The sequence below is a fragment of the Oryzias latipes genome, chromosome 6 (genome assembly GCF_002234675.1).
Source record: "Oryzias latipes chromosome 6, ASM223467v1".
In the NCBI taxonomy this organism is placed as follows: Eukaryota; Metazoa; Chordata; class Actinopteri; order Beloniformes; family Adrianichthyidae; genus Oryzias; species Oryzias latipes.
In genome coordinates this window covers 25,303,309-25,309,530 of record NC_019864.2, presented here as the reverse complement: position 1 = coordinate 25,309,530, position 6,222 = coordinate 25,303,309, and positions in this window count along the sequence as shown.

Below are 6,222 nucleotides of genomic sequence, written 5' to 3'. Positions count from 1 at the left end.
CGAATTAGGATCAGAGCCTGGATTCATTTTGGCCCAAAAAATGGGTCAAATTTTTCAAAGTGAGCTGACAGCCTCTTCTGCTTGTTGCGCATGCTGAACAATGAATCCTGCACATGGTTTCAATCCTTCGGCCTAATGTATCACACAAACAAAATCCCAGCAGCACTTTAAGAATAAAAGAAAACACAGATTGTTGATTTTCTATCATCGTTTTCTCCTTCATGTCGTAAGTAGCATATATAGTAGTATAGCGCTTTTCTACCTTCCTTGAAGGTCCAAAGTGCTCAACAGTCACGGTCACACACTCACTGATGAAGGAACTGCGCCCGAACACTAGCGCCAACCCGCAACCATCAGGAGCGATGTGGGGGTCAGTGTTGTCCAAAGACACTTCAAAAGCCCATAGAGACAACAGTTGTTGTAAGATTGGGCTTTTTGAATTTAAATTGAATCGACACATTGGCGGGCAAGGTAAGAACCAAACCGGCGTTCCTCTGATGAGAGGTCAGAAGATCCACCTCAGCGCCACGGCCACCACCACATGACTGACCTGTGTCACGAAAGTAACTCATATGATCCCGTCGAAACCATTTCCTCTTCAATTTCTTTGACTAGCAGGTGGGAGTTCCAGTGGGTAGACTTGATTTTCATGATATTTTTGCCATAGCGTGAGTTCTTCAAGTTATAAACTTGAAGAACTGACTGACAGATTGTCCCAAGCCCGCTTTCAGAGGAAGGGGTGTGGCCTTCTAACAACCTCGCTCCTGTTTGAAGACGGTTGTCATGGAAATATAGACGGACCGACAGGGACCAATCACCACCTCCTGAGGACGTCTGGTTGCAACGCGGCGAAAGGACAGATTGTGGAAAAATGGCGACTTTGGTCGGGGTAACTTTCTATGGGTGGAGTCACACTCGCTCAGTCCAGTTCTCTTATATAGTCAATAGTCCCTCCCAGTCAACCATTTTCCAACTGTGTTTGTCAACTCAGGTCAATATGCCTAACCCGCTTTAAGGTTCATTTCTGTTTTTCAGAATCCATAATCAGTTTAGTGCAGTGGTTTCAAACCTTTATTGTTTGTCCTGCCTGGTTCTAATGACCTGGATCAGCTGTGTTTAGTTGCTCAAACTCCTTTATCCAGCCAATAAGCAGTACCACATGTCTACTGAATGTAAATCAACACCATAGGCAGAGGTGCAGCTCATGCTGCGTACATGTGAGTCACTTTGCCTCTGTGCAAATGTGTATGTGTTCACTCCAACTCCGGCTTAGCCAGTAAGTCAGTGTATTTCCACACCTGGAACCTGCAAATGTTTAGTTTTTCCACATGTGATGTAAAGATACACTGAAGCTACACTTTGTGTTAAAGATCAACACTATCTGTGAGTCTTCATTAATCTAGTCCTGGCTGTGTTTCTGGTGCAGCATTACATTAGAGGCTCTCCTGCTGCTGCAACTTCCCCGCCATTATCCAAATTCAGGTGGCTTGAGTTTCCATGTCTGCACAGCAGAGGGAGAGTCTGGAAGTCAGTTCTGGCCTGCAGCTCGGTGTCGGTGCTGCTTGTGTGCAGGTCCCCTCAGCTGTAAATAAAGCACCAGGTGAATTCCCAAAAGGCCTTGCAGTCTATATTTGAACACACAGGAGCACCTCTGAACACAAATGGTGACTTCTGCACAGCTAGTTTGTTACCATCAAGGTACAGAATTAGCTTTTTCTGCAAGTTCAAGTCACTGAAATGTTTGAGGTTTGGATGTATTCTTCTGTGCTCTTACTGGTCACACACGTCTACTACACGTTTAACTAGATCAATGCCAAACTTTATAATTATTTTTTACGTCTTTTCTTGTCTAGATCCTATTCTAAATTTGTTAAATTGGTTTTATTTGTTTTTCAGCATCTAAACTCTTCCTATACTTTCAGCTGTGCTTTCAATGTTGTTGAAAGATTCATAAATTATAAGAATCCTGCTTCTGTTTTTGTTTTTCCTAATGTTTAAATAACAAATTGCTTTTTTTAAAGTTAAAAGTGTCCTTAAATGTTCAATAAAAAAAGGTAATTACATTTTCTAACAGTGCTATAAAACAGTTTTTAACCTTTTTCGACACATATATATGCCTATTTTTTAGCATTGGTTTAGAATATACACATATTTTTAGGTATTTGCGGTCCCTTGACTTAAAAACAATGTTAAATTTGATAAAACTAATTTGGCTTTTATGTTAAAAGTGGTTTTGTGGCTGCTGTAGAACTGTTTGTCATCAGTCAGCCGTTTAGTTTTTTGACAAATTTAAAACATTTTCCACTGATTTTGTTCTCTTTTTACATCATTTAGCTTTCAGCTATTTTAGAATAAGCAAGTTGTTTAAAAGTTTGACTAATTTAAAAAAAAAAAGTTCTATTTTTAGCCTTCCTGTGTGCTTTTTAAACAGAAGTCAGTTTTCTGGTTTGATTCTGCTTTGCTGCTGCGTTTGTTGTTGGGATGTTTTTTTATTTCATGGCCAAAAAAAATCCCTGCAAATTTCTTACGTTTTTACATTAAATGGTAAGAACAAGGATAACTCCACATTTTAGATGAATCTGTGAGAAAAAATCAAGGACACAAGTCCAAAACCTCCTATCAGCAGCAACTGGAATATATAAAAATTTTTCTTGTTTCCTGATGAAGATTTTTTTTTCCAGGTAGTTGGTTTTGTATTTTGGCCATCAAAAGGACTCTAGAATACTCTCTATAGTGACCATCAGGCCCAAATCATCACCCTTCTCCCACTTTGCATGGGGATCAAAGAGTTTGTGACAGAATCCACTGTTTTGCTTTGTACCTTTTTTTTATGTACATGTTTTCACCAAACAGGCACAAACCCCTTTGTGAGCCCTGGATATGACAGAAACTTTTTCATTTTTTACCAATGGATGAAAAAAACCTTTAAAAGCTGTAAAGACATTTAAAAAAAGTAAGACAAAAAAACCTGTCTGTGTCACAGATTGCATGTCTATCCCTGTTTGCTCTAAGCAGTTTTATTTATGACATGAAGACACTGTTTGCACTTCAGATGAGCTTTAAACCCTGTTTCATAACGACATAAATACATTCAACAACTTTAGGTTTATCCCAACAGCAGATGCAGCAGCTGCTGGGAATAAATGGCATTATATTACATAACAAACACTCCTCTTTGTGAATATGGAAACCAGCCCCTCGTGAAACACTGCCAACATTCAGGTTTGTGTTGTTTCACAGACCAGTTTAAACATTACTTGGCATTTCCCTTTAAATTAGTTTGTTGCAGCTTTTTTAAAGGTTTTTGTAAACTTTCTTCTTCAGGTTTCACTGTTGGACTTTTGCTTATAATGATTGACTCTATTCCGATGTTTTACACCTTGTTCTTGTTCAGCTCCTTTAGCTTGTCGATTTTTTTAAAAATAAAGTATCTATAGCAGGGGTCGGGAACCTTTTTGGCCAAGAGAGCCATAAATGCCACATATTTTGAAATGTAATTTCGAAAGAGCCATACAATAATGTAGTGTCCCTTCCCCACACTGAGGCACGGAGACTTAACCTCTTTTAAAGTTCTTTATTCTGGTTACTGCAGACCGCAACAAACGCCGTTCAATTAATTCAGCAACTCCTGAATCTCTCCCGCCGACACGAGAGCGCTTCTCCCAACTTTATATTCCCCTGCTCCCGCTGCAGCCCTCCCATTTCCTTATCCGGCCCATAGCTGAACCCCATTGGTCCAAACTACCTAACAACAGGCTGAGCGACAGAACTGAGGGCCAATCAGATCTCTGCTTGACGCGTTCAATGAACTCCAGAACTTTTAACGCGGCCCAACAGCCATCCAACTCAGTCCGCGACAATTTGTTTAAAACTAAATACACAAATGAATGTGTGCATTTGATTTAATTTCAACATTTTTAAAGTACAATAAGTCTGTGGATTCTTTTTAATAACATTGTTATTCTGTTGCTAATAAATGATGAGTATTTCTCGTGGTAGTTTTGCTGATGGTCTAGTCTGGTTGATACGTGGTGAGTTTCTGCTTCGTTCAGGCGTTGAGACTTTAAACGTGATCGTAGGTCTGAATGTTCTGTAGATGTGAGACATTCTTATCACATGCAGACGCGGAGCCAAACACACACTCACACGCTGCAGTGAGTGACGGGAAGCGGGTTTTACGTTTTTACAATCCCTGCGCGATTCACCTGCTGCCTGTCCCCACAACCCCTCAGCCCCCCCCTCTGCTTTCTCCCTCACACATCCCGTCCCCGCATCTGCGCGCTCTTTCTCAGAGACGGGAGCGCGTAGTTTTAGGCGCGTCAATTCACAGGTTTCCAGCTGGTACAAACTCTGTGAAATAATAGATAATAGTAACTGATAGCGCTGGCGCAGATTTCTCTCTCCAAGCACCGCTACTACTGCGCGCCTCTGGCATCGCATCGCGCCCGAGAAGGACTGGTCTAATGAAAAAAAAAAAAAACTATAATTAAAGATTTGTCTGCGAGCCACATGTGACCATCAAAAGAGCCATATATGGCTCGCGAGCCATAGGTTCCCGACCCCTGATCTATAGCATTGTCAAGCTGCAAAAATGTTAAGTTTTGTGAGCAAACTTTAACTTCTTAATTTTAACTTTTTGTTTTAAATATACTTCAATAAAGCACACAAACCTGAACATGTCAGATGTCTCATTGTTCTTGCTGCACCAGCTTCAGTCCAGCCTGCCTTACATACACCAAAGCTCCATGCAAATCTTAAGCAAAGCTTCCTGCTTTGATTTTTTTTTTTTAAAGAATTTGCTGATGGTTCCATTTCTCTCAGTCATCCTTTCGCGACACACCCTTCAGCCTGTTTCTTCACTCTTCCACATGTTGCTGACATCCGTTACTCTTGCTTTCCTTTCTGGCTCTAACACTAAACTTTTCTAGTACTTTCCAAGTTATCCTCATCCCAATTAAATCCCTGCAAATTTCTTACGTTTTCACATTAAATGGTAAGAACAAGGATAACTCCACCTTTGACGGATGAATCTGTGAGACGTTTTTACATAAAATGGTAAAAATGGAGAAGACACACACTCGTTAAAGAAATTCGAATTCCTCCTGCATACCAGGAAGGATTAACATTCTTCTGGCACGAGTCCCTTCACCACTTTTTTGTTTAGTTTCAGCAAACATTTGAAAAAATATCTGCACTGCACTGTTTTATTTTTTAAATCACATCTTTCTCAAATCTTCAGATTCTACAACCTTGACCGTTCAAATTTTTCACACTTGTTGTTTTCATACTCCTCCATGTTTGTAATTGTAATGTCAACACATTGAGTGGAAATAAATGTGAAGATTAAAAAAAGGAGCTTTAAAACATTAAAAAGTAAAAATTTACAAAACAAATTTAAAAGCAGTGATTGACAGTCGCTTTTACTAAAGGGTTGTGAAACTTTTTAAACACATAAAAACCGTTTTTCATGAAAGGTTCTGAGAAGCAAACTGTAAACAGAAAATGCACTCGTTTAGGAAACAAATGTTTATCGTTTTTGGAGTATTTACACCAATGTGACCATTCTGACTTATTTTCTCTGATTTTCCCCTTCAAGGAATCAGCGAAAAGTATTTCTTTTAGGGTTTTTGTCAAGATAATTTATTGAAAAAAACTTTGACAAAAAACATCTGCAAATATCTTAACACTTTCTTGTAAAGTCATTTGGTCCATTAATACAAAATTCCCTTTGATTAAGCTGCCAAAATAAAACATGCAGACACAGTAATGACTATAGCTTCTTTCTTTTTTTAAGAAATAAATATTCTGATGTCAAATGAGTGTGTTGAGCGTGTCAGTTTGAGTAAAAATTCAGATTTTTCTGTTTTATTTTTACTGTCACTGTAGGTCTTACAGGCTGACAACGACAAACTCATCTTTAATTCACATTAATCCATAGATCAGCATCATGAAAAGTTACTTTAAAAGTTTTTTAAACGGTTGTTGAGTGGTAGATGTTGCAAAAACACCCCAAAAATTCAACTTACTTAGTCATTCTATGCCTGTATTAATGCTGACCTGAATCATGTGATGAAATTTTTTTTTAAATTTATCTAAAAAATAAAACAATGTGTTTACAAATTTAGGTTTCAAGTTTTTTTCTTTGTTCTTTAGCTGTAGTCTCTTTATGGGGAGAACAGCATGAGTTTGCTGAACATCACAGAGTTGTATCATCTGCCTTGA